Genomic DNA, 15,678 nt, shown 5'->3' on the forward strand with positions numbered 1-15,678 from the left:
AGGCAGAGCCTGGGCAGTGCCTGACTTCCGGTTTGAGCTCTCTTGTTGCTGCCTCTTCTGTCCCCACCTGACCCAGCCAACAGCCAGTGCCCACTGCCCCCCACAGCCCGGGGCCTGCCTGGGCCCCCAGCCCCAGCTGGGCCCCCCCCCCCCGGGGGCGGCCGGTAGAACTGCTCTCTGAGCCGAGCCCGAGCACAGAGCAGTGAGCAGAGGGATGTGGGTGTTTTAAGCCACTGAGTTCTGGGTGGTTTGCTATGAACAGTTAGATGACTGGGTCACAGGCCTCGGCTTGACCAAGTCCTGCCATGAGTCAGGGCCGGTCTGTGGCTCGACCTCACTGAGCCGTCGGGTGGGAGCAGCACAGTGCGGGGCACAGCGGGGCCTGCGTGGAGGCGACTCGGGGTGTCCTCGGAGCCAGAGGCCTGCACCCCAGGCAGGGACACACTGCCAGCTGCCCTGCCTCGCTTAGGACTCTGCCTTTTACCTTCTTCAAAATCTCTTCAATGCTGGCTAATCTTTCTCCTTTGAGGTTGGATTTATTTTCAGAAATGACCCAAAGTCAACAGAAGCTGTATATCTGAATAAAACTGTTCAAAAAACAAAGCAGAAACACAAAGTAATGAGGCCAAGTTGTGTTCTTTGTTTAGCTATCCTTGCATGAATTCCCCAAGGAAAGTCCCAGATACGTTTCGGCTGCAGCTGAACCTCTTGAATATTTGCGTTGTTTTCTTTGAATCTGTTAACTTCAAGAAATTCTGGCTGATTTCCTAAAATCACAGCCCTTTGCCTTATATCCATATGCTCCATAGCAAGAGCGGATGTTCAAAGTGTGACATCTTGGCCACTGCACTCAAATTTCACACCAATCTCCAATCCCCACGTGGTGCAGGCGATGGTGGGGCAGGTGTGACCCCCGGGCTGCCCTCAGGGTGGGTGGTGGAGAGAGCTGCACTTCCAGTTCCAGACCCCACACCTGCCAGCCGGGGCCTGGGGCCTGTGGACAAGCTACTTCCCCTCTCTGAGCCTGTTTTTGTTTGTAAATGGAGGGAGCCCTGTGCTCCCGGCTCACCAGGCCCCTGACCTGAGGGGCAATGTGGGGGCCCGGAGGCCCACTGAGTCCCAGCAACCGGGCAGGTGAGACCCGGCAGGTGGATATGGGACAGCCCTGCTCCTGCCCCTCCCTCAGGGAAGGCAGTAGCCTGGGAGGACTCTGGAGGGCGAGGGTCGCCGTGAGAGACAGACGGCAGTGCCAGGCTGGTGCAGGAGGAGCTGGTGCAATCAGAGCAGGGAAACCCAGCTCTGGGACACAGGTAGAAAAATCTGAGGTGGGGAATACTCAGGCTGCACGGTGGCCGTGCCCCTGTCCCTGGGGCATTAGCTGAGGTGGGTGCCTGGGATGCTCCTCGGCCCTGCTGGGACTGTGCCCCGGCAGCTGGGAGAGACAGGGCGGGAGGCACGAGGCCAGGCGAGGGGGTGGGGGAGGTGCTGGCAGCTGTGCCCCTCAGCCGCTTGTGTGTCCAGCGGGAATTCCCGGGTCTCCACCTCCCTGTCCAGTGGGAATTCCCGGGTCTGCACCTCCCAGGTCTTTCTAAAGACTTAACGAGTCGTAGTTGGAAGGTGCCTGGCCTGGAGTTAGGGGAAAACACCTACTTGCCAAGTAAGATAAATTGAATCAATGGAACCGCCGTATCCCCACAGCACGTCCCAGGGAGACCACCTGCGCATGGCCTGCTCAGCGAGGTCTGTTTCCCTGTGGGACAGGGGACAGTGGGTGCCACGCCACCTGGTCACCTGGGTGAGCGTCCACACGAGTGCATCCATTTCGATCTCCCAGCCTGGACAGCTCCCCTGAGGCCTTCCGCTGGCCCACGCGTGGGAGGCCCGACGTCCTTCTCTGCAGGTGGGCCACCCTTCTATGTGGGCCTCAGTCTCTGACCACATCTGCAGCCTCCCCAACCCTGGGACCACTCCTGGCGAATCCCGAGATCATTGGGCCCTCTCCCCTCCCACCAAGATGGTCCCACAATGTGAGAAAACCCTGGCACGCTGGTCCTGGAGGGGGAGCAGCCCACGGAGATTTGAAAACGCCTCGATTCCAGGAGGAGCCCTCGACCAGCCTCCGCACGTCTGTGCAGACCACCCGCTGGGCCGCTCCGGGACTACGGACGTGCTGCTCTGGCTCCCGGGGCCTGCATGGTGAGGCCATGGGCTCCCCTTCTGGACCCTCGTCGCAGGGCTGCCCGACGCTGGCCTGTGGCCTGGGCGAAGCACCAGCCGCTTTGAGCCACTCCGGCCTCCTCTGTAAATGAGGACCATGACGCCGACTCTCCGGAGGCGCAGGGACGGGAGGAAGTGCGGTGTGCGTGTGCCACAGACCTGGCACAGACGGCCACCACGGTGCTTATTCCCACCTGGCTGTGGTTCCCCATCACACTCCGGGGCTCAACCCGAGGAGGATGGTGGCCGTGGGCTCCCATCTCAGGCGCCCCAGCCCCCGGCTGTGGTCCCCAGACTCCAGTCCCACCTGCGCTTTGGGCACAGAAACTTCCTGAATCATCACATTCTTCCCCACTCTGTTGTTCATGGGATGAAGCTCACGTCTGGTTCCCTCAGGCCCTCCGCCTTTAAGCAATCAGAACAACTGTTTTCTTTTTAAAAAAGAAAAATAAACAGCTCTTGCCCTGACTTTCAAAACTGACATTTTTGCTTTGGATCTGACAAGTCTAATGAACACAGTTTCTGGGAAAGAAATAGGAGTGGCCCTCTCCCACGGGAAAAGATGCTCGACCTCACTCATCCATCAGAGAAAGGCAGACGCACAGACACTGAGTCCCCTCCTCGCCAATCAGAGTGGCCGGAGCCCACAGGCAGGGCAGAGCCTGCAGGCTCCCATCTGCTGGCCGGGACACAGACAGCAGCCCCAGGGGCAAGCTGAGCCAGACAGACACACCTGTGCCCGGCAAACACCATGCGGTCCCAGCCGTGCCTGCAGCGTTGCCATAACAGCAAGCAATTGGGAGCAACCATGTGTCCACAGGCTGGTTGGGGGCCATGTGAACAAGCCATGGTACCTCCACTCCAGGAATCCACACAGCGGCAAACGGATAAAGAAGATGGATTTGCAAATGTCACTACAAAGATCACTAAATAAAAACAGCAAGTTGCAGAACAAGAAAACAGTGTGCTCTCTTCTGCAAGAGTAGCATAATAAGAAAATATATATATATATATATCTTTGTATTGTATTTGCTTGGTTTTGCATAAGAAACACCAGAATAATGAACAAGGTTCTAATAAAAATGGTTAAGGAATAGGAGGAAACAAGGCATGAGATGTCTCCAGGTATAATTTATGTGATGTTCACTTTTTAACCTTATAAGTATCTTATATACTGAAAATGGAATAGTCAATTTAAAAATCAAAGACCTATTTGGAAGTCAAAGCTGACCATCGACCTCTGCCCCCTCCCCATTTAATAGGCATCACCGTACCTGGCATCTGTCTCAGCCCCGAGCCCCAGGTTCTTGGGAGGAAGGGCCAGACCAGGGCGGCTCCTGGGTTGCTCCTAGAGTAGCCGATGGCAGCAAGGGTGGGCAGGGAGGGTGGCCCCAAGACAGGCTCTCCTCAGGAGATGAAGCAGAGACTCTGGGAGAGGGAACAACACCGGAGCCTTCCGGCACCAGGCCCTGTCACACCCCTCCCATCCCGCAGGGACCTGTGAACAGGCCAGAGCAGGCTGGCCCTCCACCCGGGACCCTTGAGAATTTGGCACAGAGACAGAGACTTCTATCTTTGGTCTCAGAGCTTGTCCCTTGGATGTCAGTGCTGTTGGATTTTTTCTTCTTTTTGATGTTCAAAGGCGCAATCCTGACACTTGGTTTCTGATGTGGAGACGTCGCACTCTCCCTGCGGGCACCGAGTTTGATGTCAGCCCTTGTAGAGGTCAGGATGCACTCTGTGCATTGGCAGAGATGCCAACTCTTGGCCAAGTCTCTCTTCTCTGATGACAGCTGTGCAGCGCTGAGCTCTTGTATAGGGAGGGACGGGGCAGACCCCAAAACACCACTGAGTTATGACAGTCATGGCCAATCTAGTATTTCATCCCAATTCAGCTCTTTAATGTGCCTCTTAAATATGCATCATGGCCCTAATAAATGTAAATCATTCTGGGCATGACTTTTCAGCTGTCAGGAGCATGATTGATTTATGCTTTTTCAATTAACTCATCAAAGGACCTAGGTTTTAATCAAAGACCTTAGAATCTTCTATGGGCCCAAGTCAAATCATTGTCATTCTGAAGGGAGGTCTCCAGTGGCATACCACAGGGCTTTGTCAAGTAAAATACTTCTATAATTTAGATAAAGACATCGAGGTATAAATATCACATCTACCAATTACCCAAAGCTTAGTGGTACAGGCAGATACTACAGATGGCAGATTCAAGGTCACAGTCACCTCAAGGGAAGGGATTATTGCACCAACATCAGTGAGCAATGGCTCAGCCTGAATAATTGTAGAACAGCATATGTAGAAACCAGCAATTCGTTGCACTTGACTGAAGATCATTTGCAGAGTGGCTAGGGTTCCTCCAGAAGGATGACACGCCTGTGACAAAGGTGAATGCACAATTGCCTACATGAATGGATGGAAGCGCGGGGGGTGCCCCCTGCACCTGCACCTGGCCCAAGGAAGTCCAGAGGAGGTGGCTGGCACATCTCAGGGGCACATGGGAACCACTGAAGAATGTGTAGCCATGGAGCCTGGAGAAGGATTGGGGGGACACGGCACAATCTCGGGGCTCAGGGGCTGGAACTGTCTCTGGCTGTTGGAAGAGCACTCTCAGTAAGAAGGGGCAAAATCATCCTTTGCAAGGGAGTAGATGTCTCTTCAATTAGAGACTAGGTCACTTCAGACTCGAGAATTCTCTGTCAGCAAAAACATGCAAGTTATAACAACCAAGCAAATTTCAAAAGAGCTGTTTTATACTTTATATTTCCAAAGCCCTAGAACCAAATAAAAGTGGAGAGATTCCTCTTGAAACAGCAGCAGGGCCTAGAAACCCACTGCATGGGCACCCCCAACCTCCTGAGGCCTCAAGTGGAACACAGCCCAAAGCCCACTGTGATAAAAGTCACCCTGAACCCTGTGTGCACTTGGTTCTTTGTCCTTCTCCCAGGCAAAGGCAACACTTCTGTACTCTAAAGCTGTCACTTATACTGGGGAGTGATGTTCTATTAGCAATAAACTCCTGGAGGATCTTGTAAGGATGTTTAGACTTAAAAATATGATGCAGAATTCTTATCAATCAGCCCCGAGCAGGCTTATCGTCCCTTGCGTGGGAGCTCTCCCCACCTTCTGACCGATCATCCACATCTCCTGCTTCCTTCCTTTTGCTCACTTTCTGTTCATTCATTCAACAAATACTCACAGGCCAGGTGCGTGCCTGGCCCTGGGATACAGCGGTGAACAAGACAGACGGGGTTCCCGCCCTACTGGGGCTCACACTTTAGAGACACAGCCCTCACAGAAACACACGGACACATCAGGAAGGCCTCGGCACAGAGAGCCCACCCTGGGCAGGAGAGCAGAACAGCACCACGGAGCCATTGCCAAGCCCTGGGACGAGCCCCTGACACCAAGGGCAGCAGGCCCCAGGGCAGCTAGAGGGCTCCCAAGACAGCACGAGGTTTGAAGCAGGGAGTAGTCATCCCACCTGCCTCCCTGCCAGGAAATCTGAGCTCTGCACATCTTTCAAGTGATCCTGACCATAATTCATAGGTGATGGGAGAAGGCTTCATTCTCACAAACTCTCCCCTTTCTTCTCTGCTCTGCTGCCTCCCCCAAGGAGATCGCCTTCCCAGATAGTCCTCCTGCTCCCTGACTATTCCCCTCCTCCTCCCTGTCTTCCTCCTCCTCCCTGACTGTCCTCCTCCTCCCTGACTGTCCTCCTCCCTAGCTGTCCTCTTCCTCCCTGACTGTCCTCCTTCTCCTCTCCCCCAGTCTGGCTCTTCATTGGTGTGGCCACTCTTCTCTTCTCTCTCCTCGTGTGTCCCTGGGTGACCTCAAGCCCCATTTGCTCGCCCAGCTTTATCCCGACCCCTCTCCCACGCAGCATGCTGCTTCCTGCTCCTTCTGCCGGGCTGTCCATGCATTGCCACCTTCTCCCCCAACCTGCTCCAGCTCCTGGCTTCTCTGTCCTGGGTCTCAGCACCACCACTGGCCCAGATGAGGAGCCAGAAATTGGGGGGTGTTCTCAATGCCCTCCCATCCCTCCCCACCATGTGCTACCAGGCCCATCCCACACTGCAGCCTCCCTGTGACCCTTGGGCCCAGCCCACGTCATGCCTGCAGCTCCAGCCAGCCCCACTGGCCCCCTCCGCATCTGGCTGCAATCCAACCCACCCTTTACACAGCAGTCACTGGAACTTGTACCTAAAACACAAATCTGATCAAGTCGCTCCCCTTATAAAACTCTCCAGTGACTTCCCATTAGCCTCAGGGTAAAGTCGGAACCCTTAAAGCCACCTACGAGGGCTCCCCACCCCTGCCCCAGCCTGCATCCCCACCTCGTGCTCCCTATGATGCGTCCCCTGCCTACTGCAGTCACCTACTTTTGCTGGCCAATCCTGCATCCTCAGGCCCCCGCGTGGGTGCACGTCCTCTGGACAGACTGCTGTGTCCCTGTCCTCTTGGGTGGCAGCAGCACCGTGAGCTCCCCACCAGAGCCCTCACCCAGCGTAACTCTGTTGGGCTTCTGGCCTGGCCAGGAGGCTCTACCACCCTGTGAGGCTGGCCCCCAGCTCTCTACGTGGCCCTGAGAGGCCCGCAAGAATGTGGGAGCCGAATGGATGAATAAATGAAGTGACAGGCTGAGCTTTATAAAACAGTCCTCAATGCAGACACAGAGGAGAGAAAAATAACGACAGGTCCTATTTCTCCCATGTGTGCTTGTTTAAAACCTATGTTCTACCAAATTCGAAATCAAAAAGAGATATGATAAGCTCATACACATGTAAACTTGGCAGTTAATTTTCCAGGGGAAGCAGGAAGATAAATGCACTGGGAATTAAGGACGAGCTAACTACTCTTACAGGAGGTGTATTTAACTCTGAGCTCGGAGTAGCCAAAGCACCAGAAACAGGACGGTGTGGGAGCTGCAGCGGGCACCGGCTGGCAAAGGTGGGCAGGACCTGACTGTTGGCCCAGACTGCCTGTGGAGATAAAGACGGGACAAGGGCACTCCAGGCTTAGTTACACGATTGCCTTGTGAGCAATCAGGAACTTTTTGGAAAGTAGTATTACTACAAATCTGTGCTTGCTAAATGATCTGTGAAATCCGACTGGCTCCTTACTAAGCGTGGCAAGGTCCACAGTGCCCCAGCCAGGGCGCCCAGGCCCAGAGCCACCCCCGTCAGCCGCGCTCAGCGAAAGCAGCGCCATCAGCAGCAACTCAACGTGGGGCTTAAAAGAAGAGAACCAGAAGTCATCACTGTCCGACTCAGTGGCTCCACAGGCCCACAAATACCATTCGGTGTTTCTAAGGAAAAAAGAGAAAGCGAGACTTAGAGAAAATACTTTGTCTTTTTTCACAGGGCGTGGAGAGAGGGCTGTGTGTGGAATCCTCATTTTAACAGGGGTCTGGAGGCCGGTGGGAGAGAAGCGAGGTGTGAGTCTGGTTACCAGGGCGGCTTTGTCTTTGGAGTTCTCCACTAATGGCACCTAGGCCAGGCCAGGCGGGATGGGGGCTGCAGCCACCACCCTCCACACAGCGCGGCTAGGAAGGCCGCCCCCACTCTAGCACAGCGGGGAGAAGACAGAAATTCTAGGGGCCTGGCTTCTGGAAGGAAGAAGGCAGGGACTAGGTCAGTTCTTCTGAAGGTAATTAGGTAAATAAGTAAGATAACTAAAAATTAATCAACTTCACTGCCTAGATGTCAGAGCTTGTACACCTATTGCTTAAAGAATATAGACATCTTTTGCCGGCTACCAGTATATTGCCTCTCAACTTCAAATTCACCCATCACCTGCTCTGTGAAGATACAGCTGGGCCCTTTCAATGTCTTCCTGTGCCCCCGGCAGGACGTTAAGTGTTGTCAGTTGGGGGCCTAGGGAAGGGATGCAGCTCCCAGCACCCTCAGGCAGGTTTGTAGCAGAGCACCTTTGGCGAAATACGACAGGGTGGCACCTTAGAGGGATTTGTGGCTCTTTTGTCTGTGCCTTCGCTACTCCCCCTCCGCCCCGCCCCCGTCCCCAACACTGAGACTCCTGCGCTGGGCACTGCCAGCCACTCCCCTCCACAGGGGTAGGGGACCTCAGACCCAGCTCTACCAGGGCCTCTGCAGCCTTTGCTCCGGATACTGGCTCGAGCCGGGGCAGGCTGGGTGTCCAGGAGTGGACCAAGAGTGGCCAAGGAGCAGCTCGCAGGCAGGCGCTCGGGGTGGAGAGGCTGGGGGAGGGGAGGCGGGGCGGCTGTCCACCTGGGATTCCTTTCCCAGGGCAGGTGTGCTGGCTCAGGCGGAGGGGTCTGATCTGGGGCCCTGGGGGGTCGGATCTGGGGCCCTGGACAGAGAGAGAGGTTTAAGCAGTTCTTGGTTGACAAGCGTTTTATTCCATTGATCAGTGGGGACAAGCAGTTCAGCTGATCATCTGTGAGGCCAAAATGGGGCGTTAGTAGGTCAGTGTGCCGGCCTTGTCCAGGTGTGCAGGGGCACCTGTCCAGAGTCACACCTAAGCTCACGGGGAAGGCGGGGTTTGAGGTGACTCATTTCCTGGAACCTAAAGGCCGGGGAGCTTTCTGACCTGCTCAGTTTTCCAGGAGCAAGGAGCTCAGGAAAGTTGATCATTGTTACTTTTACCTGTGCTGTCCTCTAGGCTCCTGGGTTTCACCGCGCGAAGACAGGGAGACAGAATCAAGGGGGGTGTGGGGGAGTGGTCAACAGACCCCTCAGTGTGTCCTCACTTCCCTCCTCCTCGCTGCCGCCCGCCGCCCCCGCTTTTGCATTCAGACGCTTTTAGGGAGAATTCAGCCGGTCACCCCCACCCTGGCCTGACCTTCCCGCAAGGTGGGGGCTCCACGGCCCCTTTGGAGGGGGAAGCGGGGCGAGGCCGCCCTCCCAGCCCCGGGCCGCCCCGCGCCTCGCGCGCTGCTCCGTCCGCACCTCACGCAGCGCTGCCCGCGCTCTCAGCCAGCCCCGCGTCTTCAGTTCTGCGTGAAATCCCCTCCCCTCCCCGACGCGGCCCGGCCCGGCTCCCCGCAGGCGCCGATCCGCAGGCGGGCCGGCCGGCCGCCCTGACTCTACCATCTGCCTTTACGAGACCCGCGCACCAAGGGGGCCGATTTCTGGCCAGGGTGCTGGGGGCAGGGGCGGGGGGCGGGGGGCAGCCTTGGGCGCGGGCGGCGCTGCACGCGCACCGCGGGGGAGCGCGTGGGCCTCGAGGAAGGGCTTGGGTGCGGGGGCCACGCGGGTAGATTCCAGCAGACGGAGCTGGGCAGGGACCGGGGGGCCCAGGCACACACGCGGGGCCGCTGGCGCGAGTGGCGGGGCAGGGGCAGGGAGCCGGGGACTCAGCCGGCCCAGCCCAGAGGGGAAGGAGGAACCGTAGAGCAGGGGAGAGCAGGCTTAATCTCCCTGAGCCGGTCTCATCTTCAAAGGAGGAGAAAAACAATTACCTTTTGGAGTGTTTTGCTGATAAATGAAGCAATAATATATATGCACCCAGGTAGGGCCTTGTACGTAATGTTAGTGAAATAACAAACAGGTCTTAAACTCAGGGAAGGCAGGGGTTCGTGCTCGTTCGTCCCTGTCACCCCGAAAACACGCCTAGAAAGCGGCCCTGGGGAAGAGAGGGACAGTGACTTCTCCCAGTCTGCACGCGGAAGGAGGCGGCCGAGCAAAAGCGTGGCCAGGCGAGTCTGTCCTCCTTCGTGCATCAGGGAAGACTGTCCGGACCAGTGATTTATCTTGAGGCAGAGACTCTTTATAATTAACATGTCATTACTTTTGCTTATGAACATCAGGCACTATGTAAGGGCCTATGTGGCGCTTAGGTATAAAGGAATCATGCATGCATCTTATTTTTGTCTAAATGATTGATTTCTAAAAGAGACCAAGAGGTTTTCTTTCCTTGAGTCAGCCATCTTCGGGAATGTTCCCTTGTGCTTCATAATACTCTTCAAAATCTCCCAGGTATTTTCTGCACAGTTTCCAGTGATTCACCAAATCCTCACCTGTCTTAAATTGGCATTACACACTTTGACAGTAGGTAAGCCTTACATTCCTTCAGAAATTTGCACAAAACCCTTGATGCTTCTTAAAGGGACAGCTGCCTTACAGCATGAACAAGAAAGACACGAGGCCACATAGGACTCAACGTGATAACTGAGCAGCATCTGCTGGGGAAAACTGCAAACATCCCAATTTGAAAAGGAAATTATTTTGGTCATGACAAACTGCATATATTTTCATTAGGAAAAGTCTAGTACCACAGATTGTCAGATTGTTATTTCTTTACTTTTTGTTGTTGGATGTGAAGAAAAACGTTGACATAGTTCATGTTTAAATGGATGGTTCTTAGGAAGTAAGCGTTTGGAAAATCAGTGTGCCGGTTTGCACCCCTAAGGTGGCTGCTGCACATTCGGGCAGGTGGGGAGCTGCTGGGTGGCGTTGGGACGCTGGGGTGGCCTGTGCTCACCTGGTGAGCTGGGACACTCCCCCCCCCCCTGCAAGGAGCAGCAGGACATTGGCTTATGCTTTTTGTTAGTGTGGTCTTCTTTGTATCTTTAAAAGAAACCTTAGACACATGTTTTCCTGTTGCAAAGAACCGCAGAGCACCTATCTTCCCCCGGCAGAAACATTGGTGTGGAATTCCACGGAAAACACTGACAGAGCCATGAGCCTGCGGAGACTGTCAGATGGAGAAAGATTCTGTTTCATGGGCGTCATTCCCATAATACTCTGACAATATTCTGCCCTCAATGCCATGTTCACACGTTGTTTTATTTTTTTACAGAATAACTTACAAGTTTTTAAAAAGAAAATAAGTTCTTAACAAATAGAAAAAGCTAAGAATTAGAGTGACAGCATCGTATGAACTGTGAATCCACCTATTCAGGTAAATGTAATTTCTTTCCAGTATGGAAAAACAACCTTTACTATGATCAAAGTAGATAATTTGAAAGGTCCCGGGAGGTGCTTTCAGAATTTCCCTATCTCCTGATATTCCTGAAATCTCACCATTCGAATACGTTTGAGTCTTGAGGATTTTCCATTCTTTAAAACATCTCTTTGTATAGCTTCTCTCTCCTCCTATGTGGATAGCACTGAAACTGACAACTCCTAAAGGAGAAATTGGGAATAAACACAAATACATGTGGTGTGCAGGGACGAGCCTGGGGAATGCTGCATGGTGCTGGTGAGAGCAGGTGGACCACCCTCGCGCTCTCTGCTTACGTTGTGCAGCCTGAGGGACATATGAGCTCTGTTTCCAGATGCCCAAAGGAGAGGCATCATTTCCCTCAGCTCACTTCTGCCTGGGACACTTTCTGTGGACAAACCTGTGCTGATCTGCAAGGCCGTCAGAGCCCGACTACTGTGTGGACAAACACCTACACTGTTCCCTTGGGAAGACCTAGAAGTGCCTGGTTTCCTCCACTGAGAATGGAGACAGGTGAGGCGAGATTCTGATCCAGCTCTCCGACTGTTGTCTCAGGTCCTTCTCAAGTCCTTGGGGCTGTCAGTCCCAGAGCCCTAACCTGTCCCCCTGCTTCCTGGGGTTCAAAAAGGAGCACAGATGTTTAGAGCAAACTGAAAATTACAAAATGCTTTAAAACAACGAAGAGCTGGGAGGACACCAGAATAAGCAACTATATTTCAGCCAGCGCTATTGAAATGTTTAGGACCAAAAGTTTCCTTTCTTTTTTTTTTTTAACCTAACGTTGGGTAATTCGGGTGAATTGGTAGTGGGCATATTCCGAGAAGGCCTGCGCCCCCTACACATCTGTCCGTGACTGAGGCAACATGTCACCTCCAGCTGCTCTCTTCTACGTTTCAACGTCTTTCAGAAGTCAGGTGAAGAAGATGAAGGTCACTAGGCCCCTGGAAAATGCCACCACTTGGGGCACTGGGCAGGAGCATCGAGAGAGAACACAGAGTGGACGGTGCAGACCAAAGGGACTCCAGGGGAGGTTTTGTGGGACCTGCCGCATGGACCTCTGCATGTGGGCACTTTTTCTCCCTTGCTCTCTCCCTTCTTTCTAAACATTTTATTGAAGTATAACACTGCAGAAAAGTGCCTATATACGTGGACAGCTTGAGGAATTTTCTCAGAACAGTTGCCAACAGCAAGATCCAGAAATTGGCAGCGCCTGAGCCCCTGGGCTGCCTCCCAGCCACTGCACCTCCCCTGGAGTGACCACTGCTCGCACTTCTAGTTTCTAGGATGTGATGTGGGCAGGGCCTGTGGCCTGGTGGCCTGCGATTATGCTGGGTCAAGGGGGCTGTTTTGAGTTGTGTAGTTGGCTTTCAACTGCTTGACTAGTGCTCAGGGTACAAGCTGCCTTAGCCTCGTGGTTGACTCTGTCCACAGTGGTGGCTCTGGCCACAGGTGTATCTCTACAGAGGCAGGAATTTAAGCAAAATTTACATCAGTTAACTTTCTAATGTTCAAACAACCTTGCATTCCTGGAATAAACCAACGTGCACCTGAGGTCCTATCCTTTTTATATATTCCTGGGTTCGGTTTGTTAGTATTTTGCTTAGGATTTTTGCATCTCTGCTCATGACTGCACCCAGACTATAATTATCTTCTCAAGTATCCTTATCAGGCTTTGAAAGAAAACTCATACTGGCTTTATAAAATGAGCTTGGGAATGTCTCTTTCACCTATTGGGGAATACATTAGTTCTCCATTGCTGCTATCACAAATTAACACAAACTTAGTGCTTAAAGCAACACAAATTTGTCTTATAGCTGTCTGAGGCAGGCCTCACTGGGCTAACACCAAGGTGCCAGGAGAGCACCCCCTTCCTTGCCTGCACTCCCCGCTGTGGCCACTTCCTCCCCACTCAGAGCAGCAGGGCCTCTCCCTCCCTCTTCTCACAGCCCTAACCACGTAGACAGGCCAGGATAGTCTCCCCTTCTCCAGGTCTATAACCTTCCTTTTTTTTTTTTTTTCCGAGACAGAGTCTCACTTTGTTGCCCAGGCTAGACTGCCGTGGCATCAGCCTAGCTCACAGCAACCTCAAACTCCCAGGCTCAAGCAATCCTCCTGCCTCAGCCTCCCAAGTAGCTGGGACTACAGGCATGCACCACCATGCCTGGCTCATTTTTTCTATATATTTGTAGTTGTCCAGATAATTTCTTTCTTCTCACTGCTTTTGCCTTTTATTTTTCAGGAAAAAAATCAGGGGCCGGGTGCAGTGGCTCACGAGTGTAATCCTAGCACTCTAGGAGGCCGGGACGGAAGGATCGTGGCCTGGCAACCACAGCTGACCTCCGTCCCTGTAGTTTTGCTTTGAAAAAATGGTCACATAAATGGAGGCGCCTTTTACATCTGGCTTGACTTAGTATAATACGCTTGAGATTTACACGTTTTTTAATGTATTGTAGCTTGTTCCTTTACATTGTATGGGCGAACTACAAGTTATCCACTCACCAGTTGATGGACATTGGGTTGTTTGGGGTTTTGGCAGATTATGAAAAAGCTACTATCAACATTTAGACAGGTCCTTGTCTAAACAAATGTTTTTGTTTCTTTTCAGTACATTTCTAGGACTGGGATTGCTAGGTTGTGTGGCATACTAAGCAGAACCAGTTCCCTTAAAGTAAGTATATACATATGGGTCTAAATCGACCACATTACTACGTGCTTTCTGTTTATTATACCTGTTCTATTCCCTTTACTTTCTTGCCTTCTTGTAGATTATCATTTTTTGTTAGGCCGGTTTTCCCTCTAACCACACTTCACGTTCAGTGCTTACCCTAGAGACTTCAATCAACTAACATAATCTGTATGACTTAATTCCTTTAAAAGATATTGAACCTTCCTTTATAGTCAAACATACAGTTAATTTTTATCAATGTTCCAAGTGTACTTAAAAACAACGTGTATTCTGCAGTTCTGGGTGCATTGTTCCATCTGTGCTTATAAGGCCAAGGCTGCTACATGTTTTCTTCAAGTTTCCCTTATCTGCACAAATGTTCAGTCTGCTTGTTCTATCCTACACAAGAAGTATGTTAAGATCTCCCACTAAGCATGGATTTGCATGTTCCTCCATGTGTTCAGGCTATTATTTTGTACTTAGGAATCTAGAATTGACAATTATTATTTATTCTCTTGTAAGTGTCCCTCTTTAACCCCAGCAATGCCTTTTACCTTAAAGTTGTTTTAAGATATAGAAAATATAGAGCTACACATTAGCTTTTGGGTAGAGTTTACATGTGTCTTTTCCCATCTTCTTTTAATCTTTCTCTGTCTACAAAGACAGTTTTAGACTATTCTCTTATAAACTGCATATAGCTATAGTGCATAAGGATATAGCTTGTCAGAAAATGTTTATCTAAAAAAATTAGAGCATGTCATCCAGGTAATTACTGATATATTTGGGTCTAAATCTACCATATTCCTCATACTTGTTCAATTTCCTCTACTTTCTTGACTTCTTCTTGATTATCATTTTTTGTTAGGCCAGTTTTCCTTCTATTAGCCTGACATTTACACCTGTAGAGACTTTGACATGCACCTTTGATTTACCTAGTTGACTGAGACTTCTTCTCTTCCCAGTTCATGCAATAACATGGGATCCTGCAATTTACTCCACCTCCACTTTTATGCCACTATTGTCTTGTATTTTAATTTGCTCTGTATTTTCAACTCCAAAGACAGTATAATTGTTTTATGCAGTCATTATTTATTTGGATTTACCAATACAGCTGCCATCTTCATCATTATACATTCCTTTCTCCATCAGTATTTTTTAAACACTCCTTAGGTGACTCTATTGTGTCTATCTCAAGAGTTGGTCTGCCTCCCCGCCCCCCAGTATCACTGTCCCATGAACTCTGAAGGAATACCTGACCTTGTTAAGGTCAAACCTTTCTGTCTCCCACTGCCTGCCAGACTGGGTTTATGGACTCTCTTCGACCTGGTCCTACCTACTCCTCAAACCTCACCCTTACCAGCACCCTACTCCTCCCCTGGACTCTGCCCGTGTTCAGCTACTTTCCAGTGCACACACATCTTACGGACAACGTGCTGTTCCTTGTCCCTGGACTGCCTGCTCCTTTCACACATGGGACAAGTTGCTCCAATCCTTCAAGGCTCAGTAGCTCCCCTGGATTCGCTCCTGCACTCTGTGGGTAGAGACAGGCGCCCTTTTGAGAGTACCCTGTTCCATATCTGCTCGCCTGTCCTCACTGGTCCCCGGATGGCTTGGATAGCCCAAATCATGTTTGTGTCCCCATTTCCTAGGCTAACAGGAAAATGGGGCCTAAACTGAGTTCATCTGCAAAACAGGGATAATAATAATCCCTGTGATGCTTCTTCCTTTGTGTTGTTTGGAAGCTCAAATCAGTCTGTGAAAGAGCTTTAAACATCAGAGGAGCATGTGCAAAGATTAATGGCTGTTAGTCAGAGGCAATTGTTTCATATGTTTAATGGAAAAAAATTTGAAACAAAATA

This window comes from Lemur catta, chromosome 4 (assembly GCF_020740605.2).
Source record: "Lemur catta isolate mLemCat1 chromosome 4, mLemCat1.pri, whole genome shotgun sequence".
NCBI lineage: Eukaryota > Metazoa > Chordata > Mammalia > Primates > Lemuridae > Lemur > Lemur catta.